General features: G+C 38.1%; 1 long non-coding RNA gene across 1 annotated transcript in view; it reads right to left on the minus strand.

The window, feature by feature from the left end:
* Positions 1–6,400: 6,400 nt before the first annotated feature.
* LOC119871242 overlaps positions 6,401–18,865 on the minus strand; it is a 29,279-nt gene continuing 16,814 nt past the window's right edge. The window contains exon 3 of the long non-coding RNA XR_005357227.1: positions 6,401–8,905. This is a non-coding gene — a long non-coding RNA (uncharacterized LOC119871242). The remainder of the gene's footprint in view (positions 8,906–18,865) is intronic.

The following is an 18,865-nucleotide window of genomic DNA, read 5'->3' on the forward strand; positions in this document are numbered from 1 at the left end:
GATGTGCTAAGTAAGCTGAAAACACCAAAAACTAAACTAGCAAAATCCATAGATATAGAATGCAAATTATATACATAATTTTAATTTTCTCTTTGTCACATTTAAAAAAGCGAAAGCAAATGCAGGTAATTTTGATACATTTTATTCAACCTAATCTATCCAAAATATTACCATCTTAAGAAATAATTAATATAAAAATAACGAGATATTTTATCTTCTTTTTTATGTATTCAGTCTTGAAATCAAAAATGTATTTTCTATTTATGGTGCACCTCTATTTGGAAAAGCCACATTTCAAGTGCTCTTGCCTTTAAGTAGCTGTCATGTTGCATGGTACAGGCCTGGACATTCATGGGAGAAAGACAAATGCCTTCATAGTGGTCACTCTCGCAAGGTTGCTGTGCTTTAGAGCTGGGGCGGGAGTGTCAGCCAGAGCAGTAACTGTAAAGTGCTGCAAGCTATACACTCAGAGATCCAAAGGGTAGTGAGGATCGCACCACAAAGCAGCAGAACCACCACAATCCCACACTGTGAGGCACAAGTGGACTGAGCACGTTGCTTTACTCTCTCCTTATTGTTTGGAAAAAGAGTTGATCGCATAATTCTTGGCCAGTGGTGTAAAGAAAAGAAGAACTCAGGAGAGCATCTGGTCTTATGCAAATTGAAACAAAGGAGATTTCAGCCAAGAATCTGAAAAATAAGAGCCTGTGGGGATCCCTGGGTGGCGCAGCGGTTTGGCGCCTGCCTTTGGCCCGGGGCGCGATCCTGGAGACCTGGGATCGAATCCCACGTCGGGCTCCCGGCGCATGGAGCCTGCTTCTCCCTCTGCCTGTGTCTCTGCCTCTCTCTCTCTCTCTCTGTGTGACTATCATAAATAAATAAAAATTTAAAAAAAAAAAGAGCCTGTGAAATGGGTCAGACAAATAACAATTATTTAATTTTGCATCAGCCTTCCCCTCCCATATGATGTGAGGGGTTTGAGGGGAGAATTAGGATTTACTCTTTTTATAATACTTCCTGAACCTTATGTGACACCGCAATTGTGGTAAACTGGGTAAGTCTGGTCTTCTTCAACCTCTTGCCGGCACCTAGAAAAGGACTCGCGATGGAGTCCTGTCCATTCAAAGATAGTTAGAGGGCTGGTCAGAGAAACCTGAGTTCCCTCCCTCACTACTTCCAAAGGAAGGTCCCTTTCAGGTCCCTCCTTCCAAAATGGACATAACCAGAAGGCTTACCTTGCTCATGTCTCAAGTAAATGACCCTAGATGTTACTATCTTTACCTATCTACCGAAGTCATTGGGAAGAAAAAAATACAAGAAAAATAGGAATAAAGTGTGTTGTGTTTATATGATATTTTACATCATATGGAAAGTTCTCATATGCAAATCTCATTTTACCCTTCACATTTTACACATTCAGAGAGAGTTCAGTCAAGTGACTAACAAGTCATTCACCTGGACACTGATCCTCAGATGTCTACCGTCAAATCCAAATAATTTTTGGTCTTCCTTTCCTGGCATTCTGGCTGCCTCAAAATGCAGGACTACTTTGTGTTGGAAATAAAATACTCTGGACAAATGCATGGCATTTTTATCATGTTGTTATCAAGAGGGGCTCAGTTAGCTCTGACTTAAGAAAATATTATTATTTGAAACTGCCTTTGACCTATCTTTACATATATTAAATACAACTATTGACCCATCATAAAACCCAGAGTGGCTCTAAATATAAAGATTTTCATTTTCCAGGTTGTACCATGATAGTTTGTCTTCCAGAATAAAATGACTTCCTTGGAAGCAGGAGAGAATTGATTTCTTAAATCTGACCCAGACGTCAGATTGGTGTGCTTTATTGTATGAGTCTAACTGAATGTTTTCTTAGCAGGATCTCCTGTTACTGGAACAAGGAGATTTTGCACAATTTATTCATCGAAGCAATGGGGGAAAATAGGCCAGACCACACAGCTGGCTTAGAAAACAATGTAAATGCATTTTTGTTCAGTAAACAATTGAAGAGGGAAAATAATTTCCTCCCAAGCCAACAGAAAGTGGGAAAGGACAAACATTTGCTCCTGCCAAATTCAGTCTGAATTATTTATTACCTGCTACAGAACAGGGTACACGAATAGTATTGTAAGAAGCAGCAAAGTTTGAACACCTTCTCAAGAAATAGTTTGTAAATATTTTGTAAATAGTTTGTAAATAGTCAGTAAATGACCATACATCAGTCATTGCAAGGGGGTGAGTCATAGGAAGTTGTGACCATAATTATACTCTCCTAGATTCTGCATTTTGTAGGGAAAACTCAATACTTTTCAACATGCTTTTGACTTGAAGCCCAAAGACCTAGCTTCATTCTGTAGCTGTGTCATCTTTCTCAAATCACTGCAGATTTCTGAGCTTCCCCTTTCCCATTGTTAAACATTCTAAAAATATCTACTTTGTGGAGTTGTACTGAGAATTAAGTGAGCTAATAGAAGTGAAATGCCCTGGTGCAATACTGAATCCATAGTATTAACACCCACAGATCTCTGATACCTAGTAGCAACATACATTCAGAAATATCATTTTTCTGACTTAAGTATGGCTGAGAAATAAGTGTTTCACATCTAGGAAGCTGATACCAGAGCTGCTCCTACAGTGGACTTGAAATGATGTAACAGTAATAGATGATTCATTTATTTATTTTTTCACTCCATCATCATTAAAAAAGACTTAATTTATTGCCTACCATGTATATGACACTGTACCAGCCCCTGAGATATACTAGTTAACAAAGCAGACAATAAGTCCCCCATAGCCTACAACCTATAGGCTACAGTTGAGGGACAGGGGGGAGGGGCTACTGTTGAGGGACAGGGGAGGGGGTGGAGGTACATGTTGTTATACAGGAAGGTCCTTGGCTTCCTAATGTGAGAAGGATGGTTTCAATGGCCACTGTGAATAGCAAAGGATGTTTTGAAAAGGGTGTTTAAGATACCCATCTATCACTCAAGCTTGTAGTCACAGAGTACCAGGCTGAGAGATAGAGACAGCCCAGGATCTGACAGCCTTCCCTTCTGATGAATGCCATGGTAAGTTGCCATATTAAGGAGAAACAAGCGTTCATTGGCAATCAGATGATAAAAGTTCCATACTTAGAGTGTTCGTCAAACAAAAACAAGAGAAGTACAAGATCTCACTTCTATTAATAATAGACTCTATAGCAGAAAGTAGATGCTAGAACACAGTGATCAAGACAAACTTCAGGCAAAGATGGAGTTTTAAATACATGGTTCTGGGAGAATTGGGTAATGATTCTGGAGGGAAAAAGGGAAAATTGCATTAATTTCACAAAATACACAAGAATTAACTCTAAATGGATTAAGAACATAAATTTAAAAAAAATAGAATAATACATGTACTATAGGGGTGAATTCCTTTTTAATTTCAGACTAGGAAAAGGATTTCTACTTATGACTTAAAATCTAGAGGCAATAAAGAAGATTGATGAAACTGACTACAGGAAAAAATTATAAAAATGTATAACATAAAATACCGTAATCAAAAACAAAAGATAACTGAAAAAAAGAATATTTGTAATGTGTACCATATCCAAGGGTTTAAGATACCTAGTATATGAGGAATTCTCAAAAATTTAAGGAAAAAAGACAAAAATAATAGGAAAATAGAAAAAATACAGACAATTCACAAGAATGTATAAACTGCTCTGAATATGTGAAAAAGTTCAAATTAACTAATAGTCAAAGAAATGCAAGTTATAACAATGTTAAATTATCATTTTTCACCTCTCAGATTGACAAAAGACTTAAAAATAGGAAAACAAATGGTACTGGAGTAACTGGACATCCACATGCAGAGACTGAATCTGGACACAGACCTTCACCTTTCACAAAAATGAACTCAAAGTCAATCATAAACAAAAATACAAAGTACAATATGTTGGCAAATCGAGCTTCAATAAAAAATATACATATAAAAAATACAAACCTATAAAGCTCCTAGAGGATAACATAGGAGAAATCTTACCTAACTTTGGACATGGTAATGACTTTGTAGATACAATACCAAAGGCATGACCCATAAAAGAAATAATTGACAAGCTGGAGTTCATGAAAATTCAAAATGTCTGCTCTGTGAAAGACGCTATAAAGAGAATGAAAAGATAAGCCACAGACTGGGAGGAAATATTTGCAAAAGACATATCTGAAAAGAGACTGTTATTCAAAGTATAAAGAGAACTCTTAAGTGAGAAAAAGAACAGAACAATTTAAAAATGGGTGAAAGACCTGAACAGAAATCCCACCAAAGAAGATAAAAGATATATGGATAGCAAATAAACATATGAATAGAAGCTCAACATCATATGTTCTTAGGGAATTGCAAGTTAAAACAACAAAATACCACTACCCACCTATTAAAATGGCCAAAATCCAAAACATTGAGAACACCAAATACTGGCCAATGAGGATACAGAGCAATAGAAACTTTCATTCATTGCTGGTGAGAATGCAAAATGATACCACCACTTTGGAAGACAGTTCAGTAGCTCCTTTTCAAAACTAAACATACTCTTACCATATGATCCAGCAGTCACACTCCTTGATATTTATCCAAAGGAATTGAAACCTTGTACCCATATAGCACTCTAAGCATAGATACTTATGGCAGCCAAAACTCAGAAGCAGCGAAGACATTCTTCAGTAGGTGAATGGATAAAAAAAACTACATCCAGACAATGGAATATGCTTCAATGTTAAAAAGAAGTGAGCTACCAAACCATGAAAAGACATGGAGGAACATTAAATGCATATTAGTAAAGGAAAGAAGCAAATCTGAAGAGGCTGCATACTATATGATTTTAACTATAAGACATTCCAGAAAAGACAAAACTATGGAGACAGCAAAAGGATCAGTGTTTATCAGGGGCTAGGGAAAATAGTGGGATGAATTGGCAGAGCATGAAGAATTTATAGGGCAGAGAGGCTATTCTATACGATACTATAATGACAAATACATGTCTTATATATTTGTCAAAACCCATGCAATGTACAACACCAAGGATGAGCCCTATGGAAACTATGGACTTTGGTTATGATGTGTCAGAGTAGGTTCATCAATTGTAGCAAATGTACCACTCTAATCAGGGATATTGATGGTGGGGAAGGCCACCATGTGTGAGACGGAGGATATGGGCTCTTCATTCAATTTTAGTGTGAACCTAAAACTACTGTAATAAATAAAATCTATTTAAAAAGTAGAACAACACATCATGTGGGCAAAATTGTGAGACAATGTTCTCTTCAAACATTACTGGCAGACATGCAAACCAATACAACTGTTCTTGGGGGGAATTTGGCAACATCCAACAAAATTACCTACACACTTATCTTTTGAGACCACAATTTCATTCCTAGGAATCTACAACATGAAATACACATGAATATGCACAAGATAAGTCACTGTATCATTGTTTGTTATTACAAAATACTAGAAATGATCTAAATACTCATTCAAAGGTGAATTATTTTAAAAATGCAGTACATCCAGGCAATGGAATAATCTGTAACCATAAGAAAAAATGAAGGAAGGTCTGTTTTGATTAGTATGATGTGATTTTCAAAATTTACTGTTAAATGAAAAAAGTAAAGTGCAAAGATGTATCTATAGAAAGCTACCCTTCATGTAAGAAAGAAGATATAAGAAAACACACACATGCACAGTTTTTTAACAAGTTAAACAGTGAGGACAAACCAAAAACTGAAGAGATTTATTACAAAGGATAGCTGGACAGGAGATTAGAGTTGAAACAAATGGTGGTATAAGGAGAGAGGGCCACTTCTCTGGGTGGACCTCTTTGTATAGCCCTTATTCTTAGAAGCAGAGTAGTTATTTCACAAACCCCCAAGATAAATCATTAAAATCAACCAGACTGTAGGGGGATACAAAGTAGAGTAGAAACAACACCAAATAAACTTAATAACATTACAACAAATAACAAAACCACACTGAAGGGATTGGGGAACAAGGAAACCTAAGCAACCTCAAAAACTGGAATTTCGACAAAATATTTGGTGAAGTACAAGGTACTAAGAACTGCACACAAATGTTGTAATGCAGTGAAATGGTTTCTCATAGAGATATGGGTTAGCAGTTCTCAAACTACGTGTGTAACAGGATTGTGTAAGAACTATATATTATACATGATGAGAACCAGATTTCTTACAGCTGTAAGACTAGAGGAGGGGTAGGCACATGGTACCTCTCTGCACTATTGTTGCAATTTCCTAGGAATCTACAGTTATTTCCAAAAAAATAAAATAAAGAAGAATGACAAAGACAGCAAACAGCTCTAAGGACAGGATTGAAATATTTATTCTGATTAGAGTCCAAGGGGCTTTAAGGCATTTATAACCAATCACACTTGCTTTCTTAAGGGAATGTGTGTGAGTGTGTGTATGTGTGTGTGGGGGCATATACATACACACTTTTGCATATGCATAAATATATATAAATAGAAAGATGATAATTTCAGAAGCGCTCATTCCTCCTGAAGTTGCTTATTTTTCTACCATGAACATATGTTATTTTGAATAAGAGAAAAGAGAGGCATTTATAATAATGTTAAAGAAAAAATGAGGAATTACTTGTCCAACGTAAACAATTTACCAGTGGGGAAACCAACAAGTGTCAGGGCCAACCTCCCCAGTGGCCCCATGGAAGTGCCAGGACCACTGCCATCTACCCAAGGTTTCATCCCTCGAGCCTGTGACATCTTTCCTTCAGGTGGAATCAACACTCTTCTTCTCCCAGAGTCCAAGTCTCCATAGGAAATGTGAATGGCAAGGCCAAAGAAATTTCACAAAGTGAACAACTGAAATATAGTTAATATTTCAGGAAGAAATTTGTTGATGCAAAAACAAAATTGGCAATCAGAAGAATGCAAACAGGCTATCTCTGCCAATAAAATTCCAGCAGAATTGCTTAAAATTCTCTACTGATGAACATTCTTTCCACATAAGTCAAATACAAATTATAAAAACACATTAACACAAAAGTCTTTTGAAGGCCTCTAGTGTACTTTTATTTACATAGAGCATTTTGTCCCATAAAACTAAAGTTGTCTTAAATGTCAATTTCTTTAAAAAATCAATTTCTAAAATTAAATAGAAAAATAAAAGGCAACTATTTCATTAAAATTCTTTAAGTTAGAGATCTTGGTTATTCCTTGAATGCAAGAACAAAGGGAATTGTGTAATAAAAAAAAATTTTAGGCAGCTTGAAAACTTCAGTTTTCTTTAGAAATGGCCGAGAGTATTACCATGATAGGATAAAAATCATATAAAAGTGTCACTGGAAAATAGCTATTTTTAATGTGTGAAGAAAAGTCTATTTTATAAAAACTAATGAGCAGAGAATTTTCTGAAAAAGTTATTTTGCTTTCAGATTCCATTTATCAATATGTGTTTTCAACAAAAATCCATTAAGCACCTGCTTGAGACTGGCCCCACTCCCATTCTGGTTCTGAACATCCATCCATGAATGAGACCAACAGAGCTTAAGCTGTAAGAAATTCTTACAACTCCAGCCCTAGAAATTTGGAAAAAAGCCACATGTTCCTCCCATAGTGAAAGAGGGATTGTGGTGAATGTGAGAAGAGCCATCACCCTACTTTATTCTGCACACAGAGAAAAGGGTACTCATACTGGCTAAAGATTCAAGCCCTTCACAGACAGCACTTTGTCATAGTCATGACCACCCACTATGGTAGGTAATTTCTCTATTTTACAGCCCTGGAAACTATGATTCAGAAGCTTAAGTAACTAAATGGGAAGGGGGAGACTAATAATACTTATAGAGACAGAGACATTTAAAGAATGATAAGTTTGAGCAGGTATGGAAGAGATTCTTCACTCCCATTATTGTGTTGAAGAATTTTTAAAAATGAGTGAATGAATGAATGAATGAATGGGACATAGAAATTCTCATTATATAGCTATCTCTTACCCAGACATGGGTAAGTTTTATGTTATAATTTAGAGAGTCAATAGTGGCCCTTTTGGTTCTGGGAAGAGCCTTCTACAGGGTTATTAAGCATACAGAATTAAAAAGAAGGATAAGATTGTTGATACAGCTCTAGTGGGGTGGCAGGGAGGCAGAGAACCCTTCTTATTTCTAATTACCACCTTTGTCATGTTGGTTAATAGTTAATATCTTGGACTTCAAAACCTTATCCCATAAAATAAAAATAATGAAACTTGTTTCATTGCACACTTGTGAGAAGAAAGAAAAAAATCATATTGAATGCAATTGCCTGGCAGATACTCAGATCCTGATTAACAGAACCTCCTTTCACAAGTTCCCACCTGAGGCCTGAAAGAGACTTGAGGGTGGGCTACCTGGCCTGAAACACATCCCCAGGGTGAGTGGGCTGTGGAAGGAAGAAGCTGAGTGAGTGGAATCTTGAGTGGGCAGGGTCCACACAATCAGGGTTTTTGAACAGGGTCACATATGTCATGATGGAATTTTAGAGTTGTCCTCTGAAGGTCTTCAAAAGTCAAGTTGGAATTAATCCAATGAGGCTTCACCTTTCTTCTAGAACGAGATGATCTTGATGGTTTTTCCAAGACCCGTTTTAGCCCTCGGGTTCTGTGATAGAATTATCTTTAAAGTAGCCAGCCTTTAATTTTTTTCCAGTACCTTCTTTTGTGAAGTCAGAGAGTGCAACTGATTGCTTACCTTCCATTGCCTCTCAGTGGGGTTTATTTATAGAATAATCACATGACAGCCAGAAATACCTTCAGACCAGGAGGGACACCGGCCATCTGTTCTTCTGATAACGTGCTTCGAGTGATTTCTCCAGGATTCTGGTACTTAACAAAATGTTGCCACGGCATCATCCAATCTGTGTATTTATAGGAAGGAGAATGTGTGTACGTTACATATTTGGACTTGTTTCTTTCAGCGGGAGAAATATAGCCTCTGCCATATGTTTGCCGCACACATAATTACCTCAGCACTCCATACATCTAATTTTAAATATTTCACCATTCGCAGAGCAGCAGGTTAGAATCTTCCCCTTGAGTCCGGATACACTTAAACCCATCATCCTGGAACAGAAGCCCTTTGTGGGAGGGTCATTAATCAGGTAATTACTAACTTTCAAGCTGATCCTCTAAATAAACATTCCCTATTTTGTGATATCTCCTGGAGCTAGGAGAGAAGGCCAAAGCTCCCATGTGGGTCCCAAGGTATGTGCCTTCACTCCCCCTGGCTTCCCTCAACCCCTGCTGCTCCTCTTGCATTCATAAAAGGCTTGTTGGTAAGAATGAAAATTGTAGGTTCATTAAGTAGGCTTGTGTCTTATGCCATGCTGTGCTACACATGTTGTGTGTGTGTTATGTGATTTTACTTCCTGCAACAGCTTTGAAGAGTTGGACTCTTATTATTCCCACCTTATAAGTGGGCAAACTAAAGCTTAGAAGAATTAAGTATCTGGGTCTCTTCGTGGCCCTCAAGTCTAGATCTGTCTCTCTCTAAAGGGGATTCATGGATACAACCAATATTACAGAAAGTCTTCCCAGCACCTGATTTGTCTGGAAGGCAGAGTCCCCTCTTTCATGAGACTAGTAATTCTGATAGAAGAGGACAGACAATAAGCAAACAAACAAACAAAAAAATGGCAGGTACTCAAGGCTGTGATGGAAGCAATGCAGGAGGACATACAGGGAGAGACCTTAGGCCACTTTGACTTTAGATTTGGGAAATGAGCTGAGACCAGAATGAGAAGAGGTTGGGCAACTAAAGCTACTGGGGAAGAACATTCTAGGCAGAGGCAACAGCTCATGACCAGAATGGGAAGAAGCTCATCCCCTTACAAGTTCAGATGGAAGACCAGTGGAGGGATCCCTGGGTGGCGCAGCAGTTTGGCGCCTGCCTTTGGCCCAGGGCGCGATCCTGGAGACCTGGGATCGAATCCCACATCGGGCTCCCGGTGCATGGAGCCTGCTTCTCCCTCTGCCTGTGTCTCTGCCTCTCTCTCTGTGTGACTATCATAAATAAAAAAAAAGACCAGTGGAGTCAGAACCTCTGTGCAGGAGGGGATCCAAGCATAGAGAGGAGTCCCAGATACAGACAGGGACATGTCGCACAGTGATTTCCAGGTAAGGATAGGGAGACCAACTTTTATTGAGGTGTTTGAATGGCTACTTGTGGAGCAGAAGGGCATTTAAGGGGAGCTTTTCATCATCTGATTTACACATTTCAGAATTCAGAATGGTGTATGCAATGGGGTGGGGTTGGGAAGAATGGAAGCAAAGAGAACCATTAAGTGGCTACCACAGCAACACCCACCCCAGCAGGTGAATAGTGTTTCTTCCACCCACATGAGAATTGGCCAGACAGCAGACAGAACATACTTTTTATCGGAGTTCTATCTAGAAAAATAAGCAAGATCTCATCAGGCAGGGAAAAGGAGAATACTCCAGTTAGAGGGAACAGTGATGAGAAATGTACAAAGTTTCTAAGTTCAGGGTATGTTAGGGAAACTGTAAGTGTTTGTCTCCAGACTTTGGTGGGACTAAAAATGTTGGAAACAGGATATATGAGGGGCCTTGAGTATATATGAGAGGCCTCTCCACAGTAAGAGTCGAGTCCTCCAGGTGGACAGAACCTACATCAGAGTTCATGGAAAGGAAAAGGAAACAATGACTTCTGCACCTCCTTCCTGATGATGCCCTAAGCTACATCTAGAGCCATGTGCAGATATGTCTGATCTCCCTTTCTTTCTCCTTCACCCCACTCCTGCCATCCTTTTGTGGTCCATTCTGGGTGCTTGCTCAGTCCACTGATACTCCATGCTGAGGCACATCTGATGGAAGTAGCATGTGCCCCACATACGACATGGTGGTCCGGACCCAGGACTGCTGCCAAGATTTTCACCTTGGATAGTTTTATTCTAGATGTTGGTCATAGACCCTTGCTCCTCAGTGTGGAAGAGCAGTATTTGTATTACCTGGGAGTATGCTGGAAATGCAGAATCTCAAGCTCTACCCTAGAGTAACTGAATCAGACTCTGTCTTTTAGTAAGATTCCCAGGTGAGTTGCATGCACATTTGAATCTGAGAAGCACTAGTCCAGATAATCAAAATACTGTCAAAGATAAGTCATGCCTGAGAAAGCCAGAAAGGGTCCAGAACTATGCAGAAACCCCCAGTGTGATGCCAACTGGGTCCTGGGATTGGCAATACTGTGTCAGGAGCATGGGTGGCCACTGAATCTTTTGATCCCCATTTCCAGCTATGCTTCTGATACAGAGTGTAGGCAGAGAGGGGTTCTGAGGGCCAGGCTTTCCCTTTCTTCCATGTGTCTACCTGTGAAGATACTTATTTTTATGGATGCAAGACAAGTTTGTAAGGTTCTACTAAAAATAAATTAATTTCCCTGAAGAAAAACATAAGAATTCCCCTTGATTGTGATCAGAAGAACCTAAAGTACACCAAAAAAAAAAAAAAAAAAAAAAAAAAGGAAGAGATTTATAAAGAAAGCTAGAAGCTCTCTAAATCACTTTATGACCGCAAAAACTGTCCAGTGAGTTATCTGATCATAGGGAGTATTAGTACTCTTGTGCATTTGGGGAATCTACTCTTTTACTGTGCTATTTTATTGATATATAAGTAGACATCCTCTCTCCTTGCGTTATTTTTTATAACCTTACCATCTTTTAACACACTATATAATTTCTTAGTTTTAATGTTTGGGTCTGACTATTTAGTGTGATCTCAGTCTGAGGTAGACTCTGGTTTGAGGTGTTGAGTCAGAGGGAGGAAGATCAAAAAAAACCCTAAAATATTAAATTACCATTCAGTATATGTGAAATGTGTTTTTGAAGCTCATGCAACTTTTTTATTTTAATGCTGGATGGCATGTCACTCTGTCTTAAATCTCTGCAAGAAAAAAATCAATTAGCATCGTAGAGCTGGTAATTCTACACTATATTCTGCAACAAGGGGAATGACAGAGAAAGAGCAATTTAGGCTGATAGCTACATCAACCACAGTACAGTTGATTAAAAATTTAACAGTTTTTTCTGATGAATGTCCTAGCTCAGATTTGGAAAACACTGACGGATTTAATTTTCCACTGACTAAATAATCATTTTATAAGCCATGTATAATTCATGTAATAGCAGCGTTATGGGCTTGTTAAAAACGACTGCTACTAAACAGTTAACACTCTCTAGCAAGCAGAGACTTGTAAAGGATTATTATTGGAATTAGTTGGCACCCTTTACCTGAAAATGGGTTTTTTGCCTTCTGAATCTTTAACATTAAAAATAGATTCAACCTATTAGCACAAGTAACACCTTGCCCCTCTCACCCCCCAGCACTCCCACCCAGGGGGAAAAAACAACAACAACAAAAAAAAAAAAAAAAAAAAACACCTAATGGTATTTTTTACAGAAATAGAAAAACAACTCTAAAATTCATGTGGAACCACAAAAGACCCAGATTAGCCAAAGGAATGTTGAGCAAAAAGAACAAAGTGGGAGGACTTGCAATTCCTGATCTCAAAACGTATCACAAAGGTACAGTAACACAAGCAACATGGAACAGCATAGAGCCCAGAAATAAATCCGTACATATACAGTCAACTAATCTTCCACAAAAGAGTCAAGAATACACAATGTACAATACATAATGCTCAATTTACTTTGTTAAATATAGTAATCAGCACAAATGTGGATGTTAAGGGAGCTGCTCCTTTATCTTAAAGTTTAAGACTTCTCTTTCCTAACTGGAAAAAAATGTGGGTTCTAGTTTAGCTGGACACATAAACCTATCTAATAAGACAATCTAAGTTTGTGCTGAAAAATTAGTTAGCTTAGAGGTCTCTTATTTGTCTTCCATGCCCTGAAGTAGAAAGAAAAAAGAAACTTAGGCAAGTCATGGCATATCAGATGACAAAACTAAATTGCTCAATTGTAATTTCCATCTACCAGGTGTAGAGAAACCACAGAGAAGAAAGACATTCCATCTTTCTTTCATTCAAGGAAGGCTTCCCAGAAGAAGGGACCTTTCGTTGGGCATTACAAGATGTACGAAGGTTCTGCACATACGAAGAAGGGAGACAGAATGGCATCTTATGCAGAGGGCAATGCGCAGTGACAATGAAAAGTTCCATGTTGCCCCAGCACAGTATGAATGCTTGCTGAAATTTTTCTCATTATCACACATTGAAGGAGCACTACTACCACGTATCAGGAACTATCCCTGAGAAACAAAGGGATAAAGTCAGTTTTGATCCGTGCCCGGGAGTTCACGATTGAGACAGATAGAAAGTCACACATGCACATGGAGTGTGGAATAGAAAGTGCAATCCCAGCAGTGGGCATGAGTTGCCATGGGAACACAGAGACACCGAGTGACTAACTCTGCCTAAAGAAGAGAGAGAAGAGTTGTGCAGAGAATGACCCATGAGCTGTGACGAGTTCACCAGCAACGGAAGAAGTAGGCAGTGACACTCTCTACAGATGGGGCATCATATGGCATCAAACCTAGAGGTGGGGCAGTCCATGGCTTCATAAGCCATAGAGGATTGTTTAAAAATTATTAAGAATTCAAGGTGATGACAGAAGAGCATTGAACTAAGGATAAGGCTCTTCTAAGTATGACCTTTGTGACAGCACAGGCTGCACACCTACGAAGTACACGACCTATGGAGGAACATGCATGAAATTTACCCTGCTGTTTCCTGTCAGAGCCCTTTGTCTGAATCTACCCTGAGGTCGTTTGAAGTGACTACAAGATTGTTACTTTTACTCATAATGAAACTCTGATGTTGGAAAACCTTCACTCAAATGACTCTTTATTGCTATAAAACCAGTCTAGGTAAATGCCATTGAAACTGACTGCAATAAACAATAGAGAATCACAAAGGAAATGAAAACCACCACAGAGAATTCAAAAGAAACCAAGAGGGTAAAAACCCAACCCGAGTAACTCCTGTCATGCAGAGCGATTGTCTAAGATCAGAGGAGCTAAATGACTCTGTGAGTCCCAGAATTCACTCACGATAATTGAAAAACACTTTAGACTTTCCAGAAATCATTGCATTTTTTTCCACCAAACATGGCTTGAAAGTAGATTACAGGATAAACAGAAATACCATGAAAAATTGTCTAGGGATTAGAAACATAAAACCTTTTATGTTTCAGAAATAAAGGCCATAAAAACAAAGTATCTATATTTAACTATTCCTGTGGATGGTAATGAGATATTTTTAGAAGAGAAAATAGCTTATATGGCATATGTGCACCGCCTTGTTTAGATCAGGTTAGATTACAATGTAATGACTAACTAACTTCAGGTTTTATGGTTAAACAAAGCTTCATCTTATTTATGTGTGTGTTCTCTTTATTGCTCTGCAGAATTTCTGCTTCTTAGCATTGAATATGGACCAAGCACTTGTCTACCGAATATTCAGGAAAGCAGGGTCAGTTTTTTAAAGAATGTAGTGTATCAGTTAAAAATAAATTGGCATGATGATTGTCTTTATCCAATTGATTTACTTCACTCAGCATAACACCCTCCAGTTCCATCCACATCGAAGTAAATGGTAAGTTATCATCTCATATGTGGAATATAAGAAATACTGAAAGAGACTATAGGGGAAAACAGGGAAACTGAGTGGGGAAAAAATAGAGAGGAAGACAAACCATGAGAGACTCCTAACTCTGGGAAACAAACAAAGGATTGCAGAAGGGAAGGAGGGTGGGGGCATGGGGTAACTGGGTGACAGGTACTAAGGAGGGCACACAATAAGATGAGCACTGGATGTTGGCAAGCTGAACTTAAATAAAATAATATACTTCTAAAATAAAATAAATTGGCATGGCAAAGTAGTCTTGAGGGTGTCAGGAGAGGTTCCTGTCTTCTCATTCCACTACCTGGGAGACGTGTTCACAGAGGCCTCAGTTTCTGTTTGATTCTGTGCGGTGCTCACTCCCATGTCCCAGGCCTCCTCTCAGCCTGTCTACTGATGGGCTGCACTGGCACACCTCTGTGCCTACCCTAACTGAGCCTTCTGTTCAGTGGTACTGAGAATAAGAAGTGGAAGTCGACAAAGTGATAGTCATGTTTTTATAGCAATGATTAATAAACATTTATTGAACATTCACAAGTATCTGATATAGGGTTTAGCAGTTTACATGGGTTACATGTTTCATATTTTATTTAATCATATAGCAGCCCATGATGAGGTACTATTATAAGCCTCAATTTTAATTACAGAAATTGAAGTCCAGGCAGCCATTTCCCAAGCTTACTCAACTGGTTGGTGGCTGAACCAAGTTTAAAACCCAAACAGTTAAACTACACAGTGTGTATTATTAGCCACTGAGTCAGTATTTCCCAAACTTTGATCAGTTTTATACCACTGTTAAAGTTGATGGTCTTTAAATTTAAAACATTATTCATCTATCCATTTAAGTAACATCTTGCTTAAAACATTAAATATTAATATGTTAAAATATCAATTGCTCATCCACATGCACCCTACAATCATCGTGCCCACTACCTGGATTCATTGGACCAGTATTTATCAGGTCTGTACCAGTCATTGTGCCAGGCAGGGCACATAGCAGGGAAATTGAGAAGGAAACAACCTTAAGAGAAGGTAGAAGAATAGATTCTGCCGACAGCCCAAGCAGGCCCCAAGGAGATGGTCGCTCTAGGACAGCACAAGGAAGCAGAGAGTTGGACATTAACAAGTATTCAAGTAAATCCCAGCAGAGTGGAAGATCCTCAAGGGAAGAGAATTCTGTATACTGTATCTCAATGCTTGCAACAGTTCATGGCATAGTAGAGATGCTCAATAACTATTTGTTGAATAAAAGATAAATTAGAACAGGTGTTTGCCTTCCTCTGGGACCGTGAGTTGGAGAGTAAACAAGGATTCTGGGTAGCTGATTCACAAATGCATTGTCAAGTCCCTATGTCATGTGGAAAAGTACAGACATTTCCTGTAGACCCTAAAGACAGATTATCTGTCTTAAGAGTGTGACATCCAGTTTGATTTTCTCTTGGTGGTAGTTCCTATATTTTCCCAGAATATTTCATGTACTTAAATTCCTCATCCATAAAAGTAACAAAACATTATCGGGGATTTACTGGTCTGAAGGAATCACATATATAATTGTTTTAAATTAAAACTAGGACTTTTTTTAAGTTTAAAAAGTTCTAGTTTAAGGTAGGACTTTTTATTTTTTACAACAACCCACAAACCAGGTACTATATTATCTCAGTTAACAGAAGAAAAATTAAGATCATTTCACAAAATTTTTTCAAACCATGCAGCTAGTGAGTGATAGATACAAGATTCAAATCCAGGCAGTCTGTGTTCTTAACCACTATACTTTATTGCCCTTTCAGTGCTAAGGAAGACAAGTCCCATGGAAAACTGCAAGGTTGGCATCATTTACCTTCAGGGACTCACCCTCTTTCATATGTTACCTTTTGTCCATTTCAACCCTTAATATCCTTTATCAGCCACATGGCTTTGTCTACAAACAATCCTACCAGTCTATGCTTCTTTCCAGAGACATATGCCACTTATCAAAGCACACATTTTTCTGGGTCATGATTTCCCAGTTTCACTGCCAGGTGTCAGCAGATGAGTAGGAATAAAATGGATCATTTTTTAGAGTAACAATTTCTATCCCCTCTCCTTCCTCCTTACCTGAGCACTTCAGTATTATGAATAGCTAGAAATAGCACATATGGAATAAACTAGGACTTTTCAGTTACACCCGGTCACCTGGGATCAAAGTCATGTCCACTAGATCTTGTCTTGATCACTTCCTCTAATGCTCCTTCATGATGGTCTCTCACTTCAAACCCAATACTCACATCTGACCTGGTTCATCCTGTGGCCTGGACTGAATGCTAGCAGTCTTTTTATTTTTCTTGGTTTGTCAACCAAGAAAGTGGCTCTACTTTTCAGCAAGGGTCTCTGGTTCTGGCACCTGTTTAGTTGAATACTTTTTCTTGAGGCCCTCAGTCTCCCCAGGAGCTGATGCATCGAGGCCTCACTACCTAGTTCCCCTCCTGAGTCAACCAGCTTTCCAAGGTGATGCCTAAGTAGCTGGGATCACGTCTAGTGCCTTCTTCCTTTTTTAAAGATGCCTCATTCTATCCACTAAGGGACACCTATTGAAATGTTACTGATTTGTCACTTCATTATCTAGATCATCGGAAGTGGCAATGAGTCAATGAAAAGGTCACTGAGATTGAAATCAAAAGACTAAATTTGAATTTCCACTTTATTACATCAAGCCCTTAGACTTAGTCATCTAATCTATGTAAATGATAATAAAAACTAATTTGCTAATATTTTAAGGCTTCAGTAAGATAATGTACATGGAAGTAAGTGTTAATTACTATAAGCTACAAAAATGTCAAATATGTTTTTACTACTTTCAGCTTCATCCTGTGCTAATAACATTTTACAGGAATCATTGGAACTAAAAAAAAAGAGAACTAATTTACATCAACACACATTTCTTGGTCACCTGCTTCTATGCAGGCACTGTGTTTCATGCTGGGTACAAAGGTAAACTGGCACCCAGATTGTTCAGTACCACAGAAATGGCAAATGACCTGCATTAAAATTTGGAACATAGCAAACTGTCTGAATATCACTGGAGATTCATTTGTCATTTGGAGAAGCAAAGTAGGCATGAGTCTCTCCAAGTAAAAAGCTTTTTAATCTATGTAAACCACCTTTAGAAAAAAGCCCTTCCCTGTGTGAAGTCCAAGATAGCTTTGTGAATAGAATCTGGTTTGTAGGGAGCCCTCTAGAGGTCAGTTGACATTATCGCTAGCATTTTCTAGTAGGAGCCCCAGGTCTTCTTTTAATGCCTAATTTCCAGATGTGGATTTTTGAGTCTCAGAGAATTTAGCTGTAAATGTCAGCTCTTAAAGGAAGACATGATTTTTATTAAAATTCTGAAAATATTAAGTAATTTAAAATATTTACATTGATATTTTCAGGAAAAAAATCCTGAAGCAAAATTTAAAGTACAATTCTTGTAGCCTGTGGTATTTTCATTCCTAATTTGCAGCTGTTTTTATTCCTTGCTTAATTAAATCTTTATTTCCCCCACTACAACTTAGGAAAGAAATATTTTCATGGACTTTGAAGTCTGTGAGAGAACACTATTTGTTAGACATATGTGAATATTCTTGATAGAGTCATATATAAATGTTCTTTCACTCTTCAGGAATAATCTCTAATTAATTATCTAGAGTTTAGCAAATACTGGGGCTTTTTATGCCTCTTTTAATACCCCCATAAATTCCAGTGCTCTTGTTTATGCTTCTTTTGCAACAGGTAAAATTTTGCACAAGAAACTTCTGTTTTGCTTTGTTTTGTATTTTTCCTTCCCTTTTCTATCCTGATATTTGGACCAGGAAATTGATCCTGTGTAAATCAAAATTATCTTCACTCTCTTTGAGATAAATCATGTTTTGTATGCAGTAGAAAGTCAATAGATATCTGCTGATTGTGTTGACAATTCTAGTTTTCTAACTATTCTCATAAACATGAGAAAAGAAAAAAAAGGTTTTAGTGATTCTCATATTGGATTGCCAGTGATAACCATAGATTTCCTCTCATCCCAATGGTTTTGAAACTATTTTGTAATTATAGCAACTTTGGTATAATGGCTGTTTGAACTGGCAATGATGGATAGGCTTGATATCTTTGCCAGTACATGCTTCAATTTCTAAATGTCACTTGTTCCAGAAAGAGAGCATGGATATTAAGACATGGGGACAGAAATCCAAAGCCAAGATAGGAAAGTTTC

The sequence above is a fragment of the Canis lupus genome, chromosome 3 (assembly GCF_011100685.1).
Source record: "Canis lupus familiaris isolate Mischka breed German Shepherd chromosome 3, alternate assembly UU_Cfam_GSD_1.0, whole genome shotgun sequence".
In the NCBI taxonomy this organism is placed as follows: Eukaryota; Metazoa; Chordata; class Mammalia; order Carnivora; family Canidae; genus Canis; species Canis lupus.